This window comes from Rana temporaria, chromosome 11, assembly GCF_905171775.1.
Source record: "Rana temporaria chromosome 11, aRanTem1.1, whole genome shotgun sequence".
Taxonomy (NCBI): domain Eukaryota; kingdom Metazoa; phylum Chordata; class Amphibia; order Anura; family Ranidae; genus Rana; species Rana temporaria.
In genome coordinates, this window is record NC_053499.1 from 145,040,580 (window position 1) to 145,062,224 (window position 21,645).

Consider the following 21,645-nt stretch of genomic DNA (forward strand, 5'->3'; position numbering starts at 1 on the left):
CAGCAGCTCTCCTCCCGAGAGAACCGATCGGTGTTCGGTGGCTCAGTTCTCAGTGAAGAGGCGCTGGGGGACCGATGCTGAATCCACCTAGGTAAGTATTAATCTGCAAAAAACGGGATTCCCATACTGCTCCTCAAATGAAAAATGGAGTTTGTGTCATTCCAATAAATACAAAGTAAACAGTGCCATACAATGGAACAATGCAAGGCTCTGCCTCTATGCAATGGGCACTGGCTTGCTTTCTTAAAAGTATGGTAAGGGCTCCTTTTTTTGTTTTTTTCAATAACAAACATGTTATACTTACCTCCTCTGTGCAGTTGGTTTTGCACAGAGCAGCCCAGATCCTCCTTTTCTTGGGTCCCGTTTTGTTGCTCCTAGCCCCAACCTACTTTGAGTGCCCCTTAGCCTGCAGCTAGCTACATGGGGCACCCAAGCTGCATCAAAGCTCTGTGTATTCATTCAACAGAGAGCCCCGACCTGTCTCCTCCCCCCCCCCCCTCGATTGGCTGACTGACAGCCGCAGGAGCCAATGGTGCCTCTGCTCTGTCTCAGCCAATCAGGAGTGTCCTGGATGAGGGGAGCATGGACATTACTGGAGAGAGAAGGGGATCTGGTAGGTAATTAGGGGGTTCTGAGGAGAGCTGCTACACACAGGTTTTTATTTTAGGGTGTGATGTGGTGTAAATGGGAAAACGGGTTAGGATTAGGTGAATCTTCATGTGAAACATGTTAACCATGCTGCTGTCTCCATATCGTGGGAGAGTAAAGCCTTAAATGGATTTTAATGAATAAAGCTCATCTCCCCTGAAGTCCTGAATGCGGTCACTCTTCTTCACATAAGTGGTGTTAATGAGCCCCAACAGTGATATATATGTAGCGCCCTGCTACTTTCATAGCTGGTGCTGCTTTAAATTTAGAGGGTAGTCATAGATTTAGTTGCCTCGGACAATGTTATTTTGGCCAAATTTGGGCCTCTGTTCCAGCCGTGGCTGTACTGTGAGTGACCACTATTGCTGTCTGGGGTGCCTGTACCAATCCAGGCCAAGGATGGCAGCAGTCAAGTCAGGGTGTATTGGGTGTTTTTCCTCAGCAACCAGTGGGGGTTGATCACTCCGCTGTGCATGCTGGGGGAGAGTACTTAAGGGACAGACGTCATTGGTTCGCGGTAGTCGATCGCGGGTCTGTCATCCCACCACCCCCTGTGTGTGGCTCTCATGGCCAGGGGTACGTGTTCAAGTGTTCCTGGCTCCGGGACCACGTTGGTCCGGGGCAGTAATCTACCTTGTAGGCCCAGTAGTTAGACTGGGTCTACAGTTGCGGAGTGGTCCTGTGCTGTCCGTCCTGAGGGAGGAAGCCGCCTGATGAAGAACCTGCCTGGGGGAGTACCGAGCATGAGGCTGGTATCTCAGGAGAGGCCTTAGACTTCATCGAAGGATGGACCAATACTGAGAGGCTGGATGATGGTCGCCCGTCAGTTCTGAATTTACCCCAAGTTTATTCAAGGGAGATCTGGGTGCTTAATCCTGTGTTTTTTTTTTTTTTAACCTTAGATTGATGCTCATTTTGTCAAGGGGAATCGCGTAGTTTTTTTTAAATCGAAGCAGTACTTACCGTTTTAGAGAGCGATCTTCTCCGCCGCTTCCGGGTATGGGCTTCGGGACTGGGCGTTCCTATTTCATTGACAGTCTTCCGACGGTCGCATACATCGCGTCACGAGTTGCCGAAAGAAGCCGAACGTCGGTGCGGCTCTATACGGCACCTGCCCACCGACGTTCGGCTACTTTCGGAAAATCGTGACGCGATGTATGCGACCGTCGGAAACCTGTCAATCAAGTAGGAAAGCCCAGTCCCGCAGCCCATACCCGGAAGCGGCGGAGAAGATGCATCTCTAAAACGGTAAGTACAGCTTAGATTGTAAAAAAAACATCCGATTCCCCTAGACAAAACGAGCCTCAATCTAATGTTAAAAAAAAAAGGTTTTTGGGTGAACCTCCACTTTAAGAAGGATTCTGAACCAAGAACATCTCCATCTTTGGGAAGGTCTGTGGCAGAGACTTTGCTAAAGTTCCGAGTGACACTCTGGCTGCTAGGCCAGTGAGAGAGGCCTATCCAGGGGCACAATACCCACTCTGGCCAGAGTGGCGACGAGAGTTTATTACCGGAAGCAGGATTGTTTCCAAACCAAGTTATACGCCTGAACCTACTACTTACTATCCCTTCAACTACTACCACTTGTATCATTTTACCCCATTGGGTAATAAAGCACAGAAAAAGACATCTAAAGTGTGGACATTGCAGTTTCTTCTCAGCTCTCATCGTGTACCCTAGACGGCGGAGGAATAGAGGCAACATGCCACCCAAAACAAACCAGCAGCTCCTTCGGGGGTAGTGCTACATATAGAACTAAAGTTGGTTTGTCAAGTTCTCACCTTTAGTAAGGGTATCCTTTAATTAATTCCCCAGTCCCACATCCAAGTGCAGCCCACCTGGGAGAAAACTAAACTTCCTCCCCAATTCCGAGATCTGTCCTCCAGTAAGGTCCCAGCCGGCTCCTCTTCATAGCCTATGGCAGGGGTCTCCAAACTTTTCAAACTAAGGGCCAGTTTATTGTCTTTCAGACTTTAGAAGGGCCAGACTGTGGTCAGCTGGGGCAGAAAATGTCCTGGGCTAGGCATCAGTGAGAATAAATATGGCCTCATGGTTGGTGGTCAGTAGGAGGAGTAGTGCCCCTATTAGTATGAGGAATAGTATCCCATCATTGGTATCAGTGGAAGAAATAGTGCCTCTTTGTTGGTGTCAGTGGAAGGAATAGTACCTCATATCAGTGAGAGGAATAGTGCTCGAGGGCCGGATAAAGGGTAGCAAAGGGCCACATCTGGCCCTCGGGCCGCAGTTTGGAGACCCCCTGGCCTATGGGATAACAATACTCATGGCTACCTTTGGCCATCCCTTGGAGTACAGGTCCCACATAGAAATGATTGTGGCTGAGGCACGCAAGTGCGATTCGCAGAAAACCCGGCCAGGACTACACCAGAGAAAAGCTCTCTGGATCAGGGAGGAGGGTTAGTACTATTCCAAGTAGGTTGCACTCAGGGGGTGGGGGAATGTATTTTAGGACAACCTTACCAAAAAAGGTGAAATGTGCATTAAAGTTATTGTAAACCCTCATATACCCAGTGAAGTGACTAGCCTCACAGATGAGACGCATACTCCAATGCAAGTTGTACCTGGTTATCTACAGTCTTCTCTACATTGCTCAGGCTCAGTTCAAACTGCATGCCGATGTTAACCACCCCAGTCAGTGTTATTAGTACAGTGACTGTGTATATATGTTATTTTTTAGCACCGATTAGTGTCAAAAGTGTCACTGTCCGATGCTATATTGCAGTCCCGCTATAAATCACTGATCAACGCCATTACTAGTAAATATTATTATTTTTTTTTTTTAAATATCCCATTTGCTTATAGATGCTATAACCTTGGCGCAAACCAATCAATATATGCTTACTGGGATATTTATTTATTTTTTTACTAAAAACATGTAGCAGAATACATACTGGCCAAAACTGATGAAGAAATTAGAGATATATATATATAAAATCTCACACACACAATTTTTTTAATTTAATTTCTTCATCAGTTTAGGCCCACACACACTGGCCTAAACTGATAAAGAAATTAGATTAAAAAAAAAAAAAAAAAAAAAAATGTTTGTGTGTATATACATACACCATTTTTTTAAATCTAATTTCTTCATCAGTTTAGGCCAGTATGTAAATATATATATATTTTTACATACTGGCCTAAACCGATGAAGAAATTAGATTAAAAAAAAAATTGTGTAATATATATATATATATATATATATATATATATATATATATATATATATATATATATATATATATATATATACATACACACATACATACACACACACACACACACACACACATTTTTTTAACTGATGGAAAACCCCAGAGGTCCTCCAATACCACCAAAAGAAAGCTCTATTTGTGAAAAAAAAAAAAAAAAAAAAAAAAAAAGAAAAAAAAATGCTATGCCTCATGGGACTTGTAGTTATGCAACAGCTGGAGGTCCGCTAATTGCATATCTCTGGTGTACAGTGTCGCACAACAGCGCAATTGTCAGTTAAAGTATTGCAGTGCTGTATCGCCAAAAAATAGTCTGTCATGAAGGGGGGTACATCTCTGTAAATCTGTCATCGAAGCCCAGCCAATAGGAACGGAGGGATGATGGCGATCTCAGTAAAGAGCCCCCGTCATCGCACACACTGGAAACCCAGCCAATGGGGTGCTGGGGGAGTGACATCGGAGGGAAAGGGGTGGAATGTGAACATTGCAGGATGGGAGGAGGAACGAAGGTGATCTCGGTCCAAGGGCATTAGAGTGAACCTGTCACTATGGCACAGCCAATAAGGAGGTGACATTGCTGAAAGGGGATATCATTGAAAGATTTCAGTGAAGAGAGTGTTACCAACTCTGCAGGCAAAAAAAAGCAAGTTAGGCTTACCGGTAACTTGTTTTCCAGAAGTCTTTCAGGACAGCACCTCGAGAGATAGTGGCTCCTCCCTCTCCAACAGGAAACACCTTCATTCCAAACTTTAAAGGGAGGCTCCTCCCAGCACACTTCAGTTGTTACCGAGAAACCTCCGGCCCCGGCTGGAACATATAAACACATAGGTTAGTCACAGCATGGCACATTTAACAAGTATCTCAAACGGGCGGGTTGCTGCTGTCCTGAAAGACTTCTGGAAAACAAGTTACCGGTAAGCCTAACTTGCTTTTTCCCAGAGCGTCTTTCAGGACAGCACCTCGAGAGGATACCAGAGACTTACCACCTTAGGGCGGGACAACAGCTTGTAGGACCTTTCTGCCAAATGCTTGGTCCTTGGCAGAAATCAGGTCCAATCTATAATGCCGTATAAACGTGTTAAAGCTTGACCACGTCGCCGCCCTGCAGATTTGTTCCGGGGTGGCACCAGCTCTCTCTGCCCATGAGGTCGCAAGCGCTCTTGTAGAGTGGGCACAGATCCCATCTGGTGGGACAATCTTCGCATGCAAATAGGCCTCCCTGACGGCTAGCTTTAACCATCTGGCTATCGTGCCCTTTGAGGCTGGATGGCCCCTTCTTTTGCCCCCAAATAAAACAAACAGTGAATCTGATTGTCTGAAGGACTCTGTTATTTTAAGGTAGCATACCAGAGCCCTTCTCACATCTAGCATGTGAAAAAACGATTCTTTTTCCCCCGAGGGGTTTGAACAAAACGTAGGTAGCACAATCTCTTGAGCTCGATTGGCCGCTGAGGCTACCTTGGGTAAGAATTTTGGGTCTGTTCTAAGCACAACCCTATCCGAAAATAAAGAAAAATACGGTTCCCTTATTGACAGGGCCTGTAGTTCGCTCACCCTACGGGCTGAGGTGATAGCGACCAAAAAAAGAACCTTTAAGGTAGCATCTCTAAGAGAAGCATCACCCAAAGGTTCAAAAGGCTTTCCAGCTAAAGCTTTCAAAACAATTGACAAATCCCACTTCGGGAAACCCCTGACCTGTGGCGGCCTAGCCCTCGAGAGGGCTCTAAAGAACCTTGATACCAACGGTTCGGAGGCTATTGATCTTTCTAGGAAGACTGCTAAGGCGGATACCTGCACTTTCAGAGTGCTGACCGCTAACCCCATATCTGCTCCGTTTTGCAAAAATTCTAGAATGGCCCTCAAACTGCTAGGTTCCATGTTAGCAGTGTGACACCAGGACGTAAATACTCTCCAAACTTTAGCGTAGATGGCTCTTGTGACCTTCTTCCTGCTATTTAATAGGGTAGACACTAACCGATCCGAAAACCCCTTATCCTCTAGGATCTTTCTTTCAGAAACCAAGCTGAAAGGGAGAGCCTGGATACGTCCGGATGACACACTGGACCCTGACTCAGAAGATCTGACCTGCAAGGTAGGTGCCAACATGGTCTTGTAGCCATGCTTAGGAGTGTCGAGAACCATGGTCTCTTGGGCCAAAACGGAGCAATCAGGATTACTGGGACTCCTTCCTTCTGAATCTTTCTCAGGACCAGTGGAATCAGTTGGAACGGGGGGAAAGCGAAGGAGAGATGAAATCCCCAGGGATGCGCCAGGGCATCCACCCCTAAGGAGCCCTCCAGTCTGTTTAGGGAAAAAAACAGAGGTACCTGGGAGTTTTCTCTCGAAGCAAATAAGTCCACCTCTGGTTGACCCCACTTGCTGACTATTTCTGCAAAGACTTCGGGGTTTAGAGACCACTCCGACTCCTGAACCTGACGCCTGCTCAGAAAATCTGCCACCCCATTCAGGGATCCCTTCAGGTGTATTGCCGAGAGGGATCGCAGATTTTTTTCTGCCCATAATAGAGTGCTTTCGGCCAACATCAGCAGGGACTTGCTTCTGGTGCCCCCCTGCCTGTTCAAATACGCTACGGCCGTAGCGTTGTCCGTCAACACCTGGACATGTTGGTCTAGAAGACCCGGAGCAAACCTCTCTAGAGCTAATGAGACTGCTCTCAACTCCCTCCAGTTCGAGGATCGGGCTGATTCCTCCTTTGACCATCGGCCCTGAACAAAGTTCTTTCCCAAATGGGCTCCCCATCCCCAGGCACTGGCATCTGTCGTTATCCTTTCCCCCACCGGAAAGGACCAACTCAGACCTCTCGAGAGCACCCTTTGGTCCTTCCACCAATATAGGGATCTTTTTACCCGAGATGGAATCTTTACTAGACTGTCCAGGGAATTGAGGTTGTGATCCCATGACTTTAACAGAAAACTTTGTAGGCACCGAAAATGCAGCCTTGCCCACTGGATTGCAGGCATGGTTGAGGTTAATAGTCCTAACGCCGCCATTATTTGCCTTATGGATATGGGTTGATAGGACTGAAGTCGAGAGATTGTCTCGTGGACCTTGATCTTTTTTTCTTGGGGCAGAAATATACTTTGGCTCAGCGAGTTCACCTGAAATCCTAGAAACAGAATATCCTGAGCAGGTACCAATGAGGATTTCTGGAGGTTCAGGATCCATCCCAGGGACTCCAGGTGAGTCTGAGCCGTGGCCACGTCTATCAGTAATTTTTCCCTTGACGGGGCAAAAAATAGCAGGTCGTCTAGATATGGGACCACTGCTACTCCCTGTAACCGCAGCGGGGCCAAGGCTTCCGCCATCACCTTGGTAAACACCCGGGGTGAGGATGAGAGCCCGAAAGGCAGAGCCCTGTACTGCAGATGCTGAACTATCCCCCCTCTCCTTACCGCAAACCTGAGGTATCTTTGGGATTGCGGAGAGATCGGGATGTGCAGGTAGGCGTCCCTTAAATCTATCGACGCCATGAAGCAACCTGGCGTCAATAAATTTCGGACCGAGAAAATAGAGTCCATTTTGAACCTCCTGTACCTGACTGACCTGTTTAGGGGTTTCAGGTTTAAGATCATCCTGAATTTCCCTGTCGGTTTCCTTACCAGGAAAATATGGGAGTAGAAACCCAGGCCTTGTTCTGCCTGAGGTACCTCTATTATTACCCCCTGCTGCCTCAACTCCTTTAAAGAGGATTTCATGGCCAGGGATTTTGCTGGATCCTTCGGGAAATTTGTCACCAGAAATCTTTGGGGTGGAGTTTCTGAAAACTCTATCTCGTAACCCCAGGACAGGGTGGTCAGAATGTACTGATTGGTGGTTATCTCTGACCATCGCGGAAGAAACCTTTGTAATCTTCCGCCAACCCGGGACGCCGAGTCATTGCGTTTTTTGGGGCTGTGCAGGAGGATTGAAAAGGATTCCCTTCTTTTCTTTGGCTTTCTGTGCCCAACCTCTCCTGTCCCCTTGGGGTTTGTTACCCTTATCTTGTGCCCTTTGCTGACGAAAAAAACGTCTAGGGGGCTGCCTTTTCCTTTTGACCGGGAAAGATTTCTTTCTATCTGCGGTCCTGTCCAGGATATTATCTAAGTCTGGACCAAATAAGAGATCTCCTGAGAAAGGGATACCGCAAAGTTTGTTCTTTGATGCGGCATCCCCTGGCCAGGTCTTTAGCCAAAGCGCCCTCCTGGCCGAATTAGCCAGGGCCGCTGACCTTGCTGACATTTTAATGGCCTCCACTGAGGCATCTGCAATGTAGGCTACTGCCGCGGTCAGAGTAGAAAACGATTCCAGAATCTCCTCCTTCGACGAATCAGCCGAAATATGATTCTTCAGCTGACTTGTCCAGAATTCTAGATTCCGGGCAACACAGGTTGTGGCCATGGCGGGCTTTAAACCATTCATGATTGACTGCCAAGATCTTTTGAGGAGGAGATCCATGCGCTTATCCATGGGGTCCCTTAGAACGCCCATGTCCTCAAAGGCTAGGTCCGTGGACCTAGATACTTGCGAAAAAGCCGCATCGAGTTTTGGAACTTTATTCCAAACTGCTGTTTGATCCTCCTCAAAGGGAAAGCGCCTCTTATGTGCTTTAGGGAAAAAGGGTTTTTTCTCTGGGTCCTGCCATTCTCTAACTATGGTCTCAGAAATCACTGAATGGACCGGAATGACCCGCCCCTTTGACTCACCCAGACCCGCATACATGCGGTCATGCAAGGTTAGATCCCTTTTTTCCTCACTCAGGCCTAGAGTTAAATGAATAGCCCTGATTAAGCCGTCCACTTCCTCCAGGGATAGTTTAAATTTTGAGGGGTGCCCCACAGACTCCCCTTCTGACTCCTCTGAGTCCTCGCTGTCTGGTACCTGAGAGCCCCCTTCCCCGGGACCTGCTTCACCTGCTCCCAAAATCAGTTCCGGTACTGACACTGAATCCTGAGAGGATTGGGAAGTGGAGGCTAGAGGGGTGGTAGGCGGAACTAATGACTCACGTAAGGACTGAAATGTGGACAGTAGTTCTTTCTTTGCTGAGGAAATCAGTTCATCCCGCATAGCGGCTGACTCCTCCTGTATCAAAGAATCAATGCATGGTTTACAAAGTGCCTTCTTCCAGCTGTCACTCATCTTAGTTTTACATGATGGGCATCTCTTTTTAGAGTCAGACTTAGCCTGCAAGGAAAAAAACAACAGGGAAGGGAAGGCAGGGAGACCTTAGTGAGAAACCCTGTTCACACTTATGGACCCCCATAATAGGTGCACTAGGAAAGAAATAAAGACCAACCAGTGCCCCGACAGGCCCCCAAACCACTGGGGGGGAGAAAAAAAGGATTTTGAGACTGACCATCCACCTGACAGTAAAAAAAGGAAAAAACAGGCAGAACTCATAAGGAAGGAAAAACACTCACTGTGCTGCTTCCCGCCGAGGTCTTGCTGGTGCCTGTGCCTGTCCCCACCGCTGGATTCTCTGCTGTCTCCATCGCAGAATACCAGCGCTTCACTCGTGGCTTCACTGACCGGCTTCCGGAGACCTATAGCGCCGTTGCGCCGGACCGGAAGCGGAAATCGGCACCAGCTCCCGCTCCGCCCCTTCCTGGCCGGCGCGCCGGAAATGACGCATCGGCCGGCGCCCGCGCTGTAAACAGAATGGCGCGAATCGCGCGCGCGGCCGCCGGACGCCATCCCCTGCTGTTTGCGGCTCCACTGAGCACACCTCGCCTGCCTGTAGCACCCGGACCCCGGATACCTGGAAGGGGAAAGCCCGGCTACTACCGTCGCCGAACGGGTAGCTCGGGGAGCGGAGTCTCCCAGGCTCTTGGCCTGAAAAAGGTATGAAAAAACGGGAGTAATCCAGGGCTTCCCTGGCCTCTAAGAACTCCCTTGAAGATGTTCCCTCCGGGTCGGAGGAAACACAAAAACTGAAGTGTGCTGGGAGGAGCCTCCCTTTAAAGTTTGGAATGAAGGTGTTTCCTGTTGGAGAGGGAGGAGCCACTATCTCTCGAGGTGCTGTCCTGAAAGACGCTCTGGGAAAATAGCATTTTGGGGGGACAATGCAGGGGATTGATAAAAAAATTGTGAGGGGGGGGTAACAGTCTTAGCCCAGAGCCATTGAAGAGAACCTGTCACCGAGGCTCAGTCAATGGGAACAAGGGATGATGGCAATCTTAGTAAAGAGCACCCCCCCCATCACCGCACACACACTGGAGGCCCAGCCAATAGCGTCTGGGGGTGACAGGGTAGGGGGTGGATGAACAAGTTTCGGGAGGGGAGGAGGGATAGCAACCTTGGTAAAGAGTCCCTGTCGCCACACACACTGGAACAGCAGGCAATGGGGTGCAGAGGGGGGCTTGGATAGCAGTCTTGCCCAGAGCCGAAGAGAATCTGTCACTGAGGCTCAGCCAATAGGAACAAGGGATGATGGCGATCTTAGTAAAGAGCCACCCATCGCTGCACACACTAAACCCAGCCAATAGGGCGCAGGGGGTGACATCGGTAGGGGAGGCATGCTGACATTGCAGGAAGGGAGGGATCTCAGTTCAGGGTCACTATGGCACAGCCAATAAGGAGGTGACATTGCTGAAGGTGAATACTAATGGAGGTTTCAGCAATAAGAGTCTGCTACCAAGGGATGGACAAAAACATTGCAGGGGGGGGGAATAGCAGTCTTAGCCCAGAGCCATTGAAGAGAACCTGTCACTGAGGCTCAGCCAATAGGAATGAGGGATGATAGCAATCTTGGTAAAGAGCCCCCCTATCACTGGAGGCCCAGCCAATAGCGTTTGGGGGTGAAAATGCAGGGGGTGGATGGTAGGGGGGAGGAGGGAAAGCAATCTTGGTAAAGACTCCCTGTCACGGCACACACTGAAACAGCAGCCAATGGGGTGCAGTAGCAGAGTTAGGTCTTAGCCCAGAGCCATTGAAAATAACCTGTCATGGAGGCTCAGCCAATAGGAACGAAGGATGATGGAGATCTTAATAAAGAGCCCCTATCACCGCACACACACTGGAAACCCAGCCAATGAGATGCAAGGGGGGACATAATTACAGGGGATATGATGATGGAGGGGGGGACATAATTACAGGGGATATAATTACAGGGGATATGATGATGGAGGGTGGGGGATATAATTACAGGGGATATGATGATGGAGGGGGGGGGATATAATTACAGGGGATATGATGATGGAGGGTGGGGGATATAATTACAGGGGATATGATGATGGAGGAGGGGGGATATAATTACAGGGGATATGATGATGGAGGAGGGGGGATATAATTACAGGGGATATGATGGAGGAGGGGGGATATAATTACAGGGGATATGATGATGGAGGAGGGGGGATATAATTAAAGGGGATATGATGATGGAGGAGGGGGGATATAATTAAAGGGGATATGATGATGGAGGAGGGGGGATATAATTACAGGGGATATGATGATGGAGGAGGGGGGATATAATTACAGGGGATATGATGATGGAGGAGGGGGGATATAATTACAGGGGATATGATGATGGAGGAGGGGGGATATAATTACAGGGGATATGATGATGGAGGGGGGGGATATAATTACAGGGGATATGATGATGGAGGGGGGGGGTTATAATTACAGGGGATATGATGATGGAGGGGGGGGATATAATTACAGGGGATATGATGATGGAGGGGGGGGGGTATAATTACAGGGGATATGATGATGGAGGGGGGGTATAATTACAGGGGATATGATGATGGAGGGGGGGGGGGTATAATTACAGGGGATATGATGATGGAGGAGGGGGGATATAATTACAGGGGATATGATGATGGAGGAGGGAGGATATAATTACAGGGGATATGATGATGGAGGAGGGAGGATATAATTACAGGGGATATGATGATGGAGGAGGGAGGATATAATTACAGGGGATATGATGATGGAGGAGGGGGATATAATTACAGGGGATATGATGATGGAGGGAGGATATAATTACAGGGGATATGATGATGGAGGGGGGGATATAATGATGGAGGGTGGGGGATATAATTACAGGGGATATGATGATGGAGGGGGGGGATATAATTACAGGGGATATGATGATGGAGGGGGGGGGATATAATTACAAGGGATATGATGGAGGAGGGGATATAATTACAGGGGATATGATGATGATGGAGGGGGGGGGGATATAATTACAGGGGATATGATGATGGAGGAGGGGGGTATAATTACAGGGGATATGATGATGGAGGGGGGGGGGATATAATTACAGGGGATATGATGATGGAGGGGGGGGGGATATAATTACAGGGGATATGATGATGGAGGAGGGGGATATAATTACAGGGGATATGATGATGGAGGAGGGGGATATAATTACAGGGGATATGATGATGGAGGGGGGGGGGGTATAATTACAGGGAATATGATGATGGAGGGGGGGGGTATAATTACAGGGAATATGATGATGGAGGGGGGGTATAATTACAGGGGATATGATGATGGAGGGGGGTATAATTACAGGGGATATGATGATGGAGGGGGGTATAATTACAGGGGATATGATGATGGAGGGGGGGGGGGGTATAATTACAGGGGATATGATGATGGGGGGGGGGTATAATTACAGGGGATATGATGATGGAGGGGGGGATATAATTACAGGGGATATGATGATGATGGAGGGGGGGATATAATTACAGGGGATATGATGATGGAGGGGGGGATATAATTACAGGGGATATGATGATGGAGGTGGGGATAGGATGATGGAGGGGGATATAATTACGGGGGATAGGATGATGGAGGGGGATATAATTACGGGGGATAGGATGATGGAGGGGGGATATAATTACAGGGGATATGATGATGGAGGAGGGGGATATAATTACAGGGGATATGATGATGGAGGGGGGGGGGGGTATAATTACAGGGAATATGATGATGGAGGGGGGGGGGGTATAATTACAGGGAATATGATGATGGAGGGGGGGTATAATTACAGGGGATATGATGATGGAGGGGGGTATAATTACAGGGGATATGATGATGGAGGGGGGTATAATTACAGGGGATATGATGATGGAGGGGGGGGGGGTATAATTACAGGGGATATGATGATGGAGGGGGGGGGGTATAATTACAGGGGATATGATGATGGAGGGGGGGGGGTATAATTACAGGGGATATGATGATGGGGGGGGGTATAATTACAGGGGATATGATGATGGAGGGGGGGATATAATTACAGGGGATATGATGATGATGGAGGGGGGGATATAATTACAGGGGATATGATGATGGAGGGGGGGATATAATTACAGGGGATATGATGATGGAGGTGGGGATAGGATGATGGAGGGGGATATAATTACGGGGGATAGGATGATGGAGGGGGATATAATTACGGGGGATAGGATGATGGAGGGGGGATATAATTACGGGGGATAGGATGATGGAGGGGGGGGGTAATTACAGGGGATATGATGATGGAGGGGGGATAATTACAGGGGATATGATGATGGAGGGGGGGGACATAATTACAGGGGATATGATGATGGAGGGGGGGGACATAATTACAGGGGATATGATGATGGAGGGGGGGACATAATTACAGGGGATATGATGATGGAGGGGGGGGACATAATTACAGGGGATATGATGATGGAGGGGGGGACATAATTACAGGGGATATGATGATGGAGGGGGGGACATAATTCCAGGGGATATGATGATGGAGGGGGGGACAATTACAGGGGAATTATGATGGAGGGGGGGGACAATTACAGGGGAATGATGAGGGGGGGACATAATTGCAGGGCATATGATGATGGAGGGGGGTTAATTACAGGGGATATGATGATGGAGGGGGGATATGATGATGGAGGGGGATAATTACAGGGGATATGATGATGGAGGGGGGGTATAATTACAGGGGATATGATGATGGAGGGGGGGTATAATTACAGGGGAATGATGATGGAGGGGGGGGGGGTATAATTACAGGGGAATGATGATGGAGGGGGGGGGGATATAATTACAGGGGAATGATGATGGAGGGGGGGGGATATAATTACAGGGGAATGATGATGGAGGGGGGGGGGGGGGATATAATTACAGGGGATATGATGATGGAGGGGGGATATAATTACAGGGGAATGATGGGAGGGGACTTTGCAGGGGAATGATGGGGATGATGGGAGGGGGGACATAATCACAGGGGAATGATGATGGAGGGGGGGGGACATAATTACAGGGGAATGATGATGGGGGGGGGCATTGCAGGGGAATGATGATGGAAGAGGGGGGGGGGGGTACATAATCACAGGGGAATGATGGGAGGGGACATTGCAAGGGGATGATGGGGGGCATTGCAGGGGGATGATGGAGGGACATCTCAGTGAAGAGAACCTGTCACCTAGACCCAGCCAATGAGAAGTGGACATTATTGGGGACCAGTGAAGAGAACCTGTCTCCTCACCCTGAGAATTATTATTGTATTCTGGACCAATACTCACCACATCAATGTGGATAATGTCCTCCTCACACCGACCTCATGTCCCTCCATAGATCCCGGTGTGTGAGGTGACAGAGAGAGGGGGGGGCTCATTGTACATGGCGGCCTCACACCCCCTCCTAAGCAGTGAGGTGGGGACCTGCAGAGGTTGTGGCACCTGCACAGCGCTCTATTACCTGAGAAGAGGAGGAGATGAGACCGGGGCTCCTCTCTCCACCGCCGGGCCGACGATTCACCGGATACCCCGCTGCTACTGCTGCTGGCGCGGCCTCCGCCTACGTCATCAACAAGCGACACCTTCTCAGAACCAGCCCCCCCTTTCACAGCAGGCTCCTCCCCTTCCTCGCCGCGGACGGACAACTCGCTGACTTCCTACAAAAAAACTCCGTCTGGGAGCCAGTCGCCGTCTAGACCCGCCCCCTTACTACAGATAGATGCGTTGGTCTAGCCCCGCCTACCCCCGGCTACTTTCCTGTTCCTTTCCTTCCTGAGAAGCGGGGCGAGCGGAGTGTGGAGGCCGCGCGTTGTGTATGTGATGCTAACCTAGAGAAGAGCGCTGTACAAAGAGACAGTCACCATAGGAGCTTACACTCTAATGTCACACTATTATTATTATACACAGATCTGTCTCTCCATAAAGAGGGCCTGTCACTGCCCAGCTATCACAACGGGGCAATCAGGGTGCTTTAAAAGTCTATAAACAGGAGAAAAGTGCCCATAAATTATATGGTGTTGCTCGGAACTGCGCATGTCCAGTCTGAGGTCCTCTGTGTGACTCAATGTGGTGCGATTTTAAGGCCTTTCATTTGAATAGCCAGCGAATCGCACGAGTAGTGCATGAAAACGCAAGATATTGGAATACCACCTGATCGGGTGCAGCCAACACACTGCGCCTGCAATCTGCGTTTGGGGTGTCATTAGGAATTGCACATCTAGTGCGTCCTGAATGTGGAATAGAAAATGTTCACAAAATGCGAGTTTCCTGCACTGTGTCGCGCGGCGTGCATTAATATTCAGCCCACTTTACTCTGATACCCCTGACTAAAGTCTAGTGCAGGCATATGCAATTAGCGGACCTCCAGCTGTTGCAGAACTACAATTCCCATGAGGCATAGCAAGACTCTGACAGCCAAAAGAATGACACCCAGAGGCATGATGGGACTTGTAGTTTTGCAACAGCTGGAGGTCCGCTAATTGCATATCCCTGGTCTAGTGGAACCAATTGCCTTCAGCCTTCACCTAATTAGTAAATTACACCTGTGTGTTATTTAATCTCAGTTTCAATGCAGCTGTTCTGTGAAGCCCTCAGAGGTTTGTTAGAGAACCTTAGTGAACAAACAACATCATGAAGGCCAAGAAACATACCATACAGGTCAGGGATAAAGTTGTGGGGAAGTATAAAGCAGGGTTAGGTTATAAAAAAATCTCCCAAGCTTTGAACATCTCACGGAGCTTCTGTTCAATCCATCATCCGAAAATGGGAAGAGTATGGCACAACTGCAATCCTACCAAGACATGGCCGTCCACCTAAACTGACCAGGCCGGGCAAGGAGAGCATTCATCAGAGAAGAGCCAAGAGGCCCATGGTAACTCTGGAGGAGCTGCAGAGATCCACAGCTCAGGTGGGAGAATCTGTCCACAGGACAACTACTGTATTAGTTGTGTTCTCCACAAATCTGCACTTTATGGAAGAGTGGCAAGAAGAAAGACATTGCTGAAAGAAAGACATAAGAAGTCCTGTTAGGAATTTGCGAGAAGCCATTTGGGTGACACAGAAAACATGTGAAAGAAGGTGCTCTGATCAGACGAGACCAAAATTGAACTTTTTGGCCTAAAAGCAAAACGCTATATATGGCGAAAAGTAACACTGCACATCACCCTGAACACACCATCCCCACTGTGAAACATGGTGGTGGTAGCATCATGTTGTGGGGATGCTTTTCTTCAGCAGGGACAGGGAAGCTGTTCAGAGTTGATGGGAAGATGGATGGAGCCAAATACAGGGCAATCTTAGAAGAAAACCTGTTAGTGTCTACAAAAGACTTGAGTCTGGGGTAGAGCTGCACGATTAATCGTAAGAAAATCGCAATCTTGATTCACCCGGCTTCGGCCTACCCCCGGAGCAGCGGCCATCTTGGTACACCCGGCGGCGGCTGTCTCGTCAGGAAGTGACGTTTCGACGCCGCCATCTTGCTCCACCCCCACACTCCTGCACAGTAATGATAGTGAGAAGGGGGCAAGCGGACATCTTGTTACACCCAACAGTTATTTTCAACACAAAACGTTGGTTAAATACAGTATATGTAAATCTAAAGCACTCTTTACATGTTAAATTTTAAAAGCAGCAGCAAACCTTACATGGTTGCTAATGTGACAGAACACCTCTGATTTTCACATTAGCAACCATGTAAGGTCAGCAGGTTTGCTGCGGCTTTTAAAATTTAACATGTAAACAGTCCGTCAGATTTACATATACCGTATTTAACCACATAAGCTCCGTTTTGTGTTGAAAATAACTTTAAATAAATACTTAAATAATTTTGAGAATCGTGATCTTCATCTTCATTTTATACAAAAGAATCTCGATTCTAATTTTTCCCAGAATCGTGCAGCTCTAGTCTAGGGCGGAGGTTCACTTACCAGCAGGACAACAATGCTAAACATACAGCCATAGCTACAATGGGATGGTTTAGATCAGGGGTCTCCAAACTGCGGCCCGAGGGCCAGATGTGGCCCTTTGCTAGCCTTTATCCGGCCCCTGGGGCACAATTCCTCCCACTAACATAAGGCACTATTCCTCCCATTGACACCAACAATGGGGCACTATATTATCCACTGATACCAATGATGGGATACTATTCCTCCTACTAATAGGGGGAATACTCCTCTTCCTATTGACCACCAACCCTGAGGCCATATATGTTCTCACTGATGCCGGGCTCGTGACACTTTCTTCCCTTGCTGGCCCCAATCCGGCCCTCCTAAAGTCTGAAGGGCAATAAAGTGGCCCTTTGTTTGAAAAGTTTGGAGACCCCTGGTTTAGATCAAAGCATATTCAAGTGTTAGAATAGCCTAGTCACAGTCCAGACCTAAATCTAATTGAGACTCTGTGGTAAGACATGAAAATTACTATTCACAGACACTCTCCATGGCCACATGTGAATGGATGGGAAAGATTGACACTCATAGTGTAAGTCCGATAAAGGAATTTTATTTAGTCAATCACAAAATTAAAATAGGCACTCAACCAGTGCTAGGGACAATAACAAAAATCTTTAGGTCTGGGACATTGTGCGTTCCACAGACCGGGTATGCTAAAACCGCAAGTGACGTGATTGCGTTTCAAGCTCCGACTTACATGTTTCGTCATCAGAATCTGTGAGTGTCAATCTTTCCCATCCATTCACATGTGGACATCCCACGATTTTTATACGATGCGGCGGAGGCACTTCCATTGCACACCAAGACCAAAGGCAGATTTGTTTACATTTGTCTTACCCCTGCAGGGGTGCTGCTATTTGGTGAGTGTGGAATGGAGAGGGGAGCACGAGTGATATTCTGCACAGAAGTTGTGATAAATTTCCTACATATGTCACCTTGGATATTCTGCACAAGTCACTTTGAAAAGTCACTTTAAGGACATTCTCTGCATATCGGCCGGCTGAGTCTTTCTCTTCTGTTTATTTTCTGGTAAGGTCCTTCTTTAGGTGTTCATGTCACTGCCTGTTAGATGTGGACTTTTCTTGTTAGATGGCCACCAGCCTGGGCCTTCCCGTCTCCTGTTTACTTCCTGGAAGGCTCCTTCTTTTTGGTGTCCTTGTCACTGCCTGTTAGATGTGGACACTTCTTGTTAGATGACCATTGGCCCAAGCTTCATTTTTTTGTTTTACTTCCTGGTAGGGACCTTCTTTAGATATCTATTTCACTGCCTGTTAGATGTGGACTTTTCTTGTTAGATGGCCACCAGCCTGGGCCTTCCCATCTCCTGTTTACTTCCTGAAAGGCTCCTTCTTTTTGGTGTCCTTGTCACTGCCTGTTAGATGTGGACACTTCTTGTTAGATAACCATTGGCCCAAGCTTCCTTTTTTTTGTTTTAATTCCTGGTAGGGACCTTCTTTAGATATCCATTTCACTGCCTGTTAGATGTGGACACTTCCTCTTAGATGACCGCCAGTTGTGGTCTTCTCTTCTGTTTACTTTCTGGTAAGGTCCTTCTTTAGGTATCCATGTCACTGCCTGTAACTGTTTTACCACTGCAGCCACCACTCCTTACCTCAAAACAGCAGATGGAGGGGGTTTTTACGCATGCCACAGCAAACATTATAACCCCCCCCCTCCCCCAAAAGAATTGCTATGGTAAAAAAAGTTTGTTTTTGCCCGGAGTGGGGTATAAATGCGCCACAAAGGTGTGAATGGGCCACGAGAGTCAAATTTACATTTGGCTTTGCAGCATTTCTTATTCCAGCACTGAGTCTGATCATGTGATTATGGTAAAGGCGGAGCTTTCCATACAGCCAGGTATACGTCAATATCTCCAGAACAAAAGCAGATAACAGTTTGCAGTAAAAGTCTGAAAATGCATTTTAATGGGTTCACCTGGGAATGTTTTTTTTTTTATGGAGCAGAAATTGATTTTTATGCCGCGTACACACGATCATTTTTCGGGTTGTAAAAAACAAAGTTTTTTAAAAATTTACTTTAAAACCATCGTGTGTGGGCTTCAGAGCATTTTTCGGGTTCTGAAAAACTGGCAATTTTTTTTCGAACATGCTCTAATTTTTCACGTAGTTTTTAACGTCGTAAAAAATGGTCGTGTGTGAGGCTTTAACGACGTGGAAAAAACGTGCATGCTCAGAAGCAAGTTATGAGACGGGAGCGCTCGTTCTGGTAAAACTAGCGTTCGTAATGGAGTAAGCAAAGCTGTAACAGACTGAAAGCACAAATCGTCTTTTACTAACACAAAATCAGCTAAAGCAGCCCAAAAGGTGGCGTCATCCGCATGGAACTTCCCCTTTATAGTGCCGTCGTACGTGTTGTACGTCACCGCGCTTTGCTAGAGCATTTTTTTTTTAAGGATCGTGTGTGGGCAAGGCCGTTTTAATGATGAAGTTGAAAAAAAACATAATTTTTTCTAGAGCCTGAAAAACGTTGTTTTTTACACCCCGAAAAATGATCGTGTGTACGCGGCATTACAGATGGAAAATTGGGCAAAGCAGAGTTTATTTTCAAGATTTCTTCCACTATATTGGATATTTTTGAGTTTTAAAAGTAAAGCTAACATTTAATCACTTTATTTTCTGCCTTCCCTAGTCCCCACCACCTCATCAATATACTGTACTAAATAAATGTTTCATTACATACCTAATTTTAGTAATCACTGGGTCTCTGTGCTCCTGTGATCCAATGAATGAAAGGGACGGCCAGGGACATTCAGGCTGGGGAAGAAAGGGCCAGATGATATTGGATATCCTCCAGCCAGGAATAGAGACGGGCTTCCTGTGTAAGGATGAGCTCCAGCGTGTTCGCATGGTACACGTGCAGAGCCCGCCAGGAAGTCTGTACGGCGCTGCGCTAATCACAGGCAGGGAGACATTGTCCCGATGCTCGGCTGCAGAGATCGGGAAATGTCTCTCTGGCTGTGATTAGCGCAGCGCCGTGCAGACTTCCTGGTGGGCACTGCACCATGCGAACACGCCGGAGCTCATCCTTAGACCCCTTTCACATTGAGGAGTTTTTCAGGCGGTACAGCGCTAAAAATAGCGCTGCTATCCCGCCTGAAAAACTCCTTCACTGCAGACTCAATGTGAAAGCCAGAGGGCTTTCACACTGAGGCGATGCGCTGGCGGGAGAGAAAAAAATCTCCTGTCAGCAGCATCTTTGGAGCGGTGAGAGGAGCGGCATGTATACCGCTCCTTCACCGCTCCTTCCCTTTGAAAACAATGGGAAACCGCGGCAATACCGCCCGCAATGCGCCTCTATAGAGGCGCATTGCGGGCGGTCCTATTAACCCTTTATCGGCCGCTAGCGGGGGTTAATACCGCACCGCTAGCGGCCGATTCCCACGGCAATCCCGGCGGTATAACGCCGCTATTTTTAGCGGCGTTATACCGCCACCGCGGCTCCCGCCCCAGTCTGAAAGGGGCCTTAATCCTGTGTCTTCAGCTTTGCGGCCTTCTGCAGGCCTAAGCTTTCTTTCTGTGATCTGCCGCCATCTTGTGGTGGCCGTTGGTATGACAAGCCAACCAGCAATTCTAATGGTGCTTTCCCTGTCTGTTTTCACTGCCATCTCCTTCCCTCTAATTAGAACCCCCAAACATTATATATATTTTTTTATTCTAACACCCTAGAGAATAAAATGGCGGTCGTTGCAATACTTTCTGTCACATCGTATTTGCGCAGCGGTCTTACAAGCGCATTTTTTGGAGAAAAAATATACTTTTTTTAATTAAAAAATAAGACACCAGTAAAGTTAGCCCAATTTTTTTATATCGTGAAAGATAATGTTATACCAAGTAAATTGATACCCAACATGTCACGCTTCAAAATTGCGTCCGCTCGTGGAATGGCGACAAACTTTTACCCTTTAAAATCTCCATAGGCGACGTTTAAAAAATTCTATAGGTTGCATGTTTTGAGTTACAGAGGAGGTCTAGGGCTAGAATTATTGCTCTCGCTCTACGAATTGCGGCAATACCTCACATGTGTGGTTTGAACGCCGCTTTTATATGCAGGCGGTACTCACGTATGCTCAGCGGGACGGGGTGCGTTCCTGGCTCCTAACTTTTTTAGCTGGCTCCTAGATTCCAAGCAAATTTGTCAAGCCCTGTATTACAACACTGTGGTATATGTCAGAGATATATAAATGTATAATAATAATAGTGTGTGACTGGGGGGGGGGGGGGGGCATTAGAGTGCAAGCTCCTCTGTTGCAGAAACTGATGTGACTGCCTCAGTGTTCTGTGTACAGCACTGTGGTATAGGTTGGAGCTATATAAATGTGTAATAATAATAGTGTACAGACTGCTGGTCTATAGAGAATCATGATGAGTAGGCCGAAAGCAAACATGGCCTCCCCCATGACTGGCTCTAATTATGAACCCGTCTCGCTTCACCTTCCCGGGAGTAATTACCTCGCCAACCTGCCAATTATTTCACTCCCAAACTAGGTAATCCCTCAAGTGTTTTTTTTTTTTCTTTCAAGAAATCTTTGTTGTATCATGACGAAAATGTACAAAGTGCAGCTGGAGTACCATGAAGTACCGTCAC

At 47.6% G+C, this 21,645-nt stretch overlaps 1 protein-coding gene across 3 annotated transcripts in view; it reads right to left on the minus strand.

Moving 5' to 3' along the window:
- The window catches only part of ZC3H18 (zinc finger CCCH-type containing 18), a 119,371-nt gene extending 104,661 nt beyond the window's left edge, over window positions 1-14,710 (minus strand). Inside the window, exon 1 of one of the 3 annotated variants that reach the window (XM_040329373.1) lies at window positions 14,556-14,710. The gene's annotated coding sequence lies outside the window, so the exon portion shown is untranslated. Of the gene's footprint in view, window positions 1-14,380; window positions 14,466-14,555 lie in introns of those variants that run through there. The other 2 variants (XM_040329371.1, XM_040329372.1) reach the window with 2 other exon arrangements.
- Window positions 14,711-21,645: the final 6,935 nt, after the last annotated feature.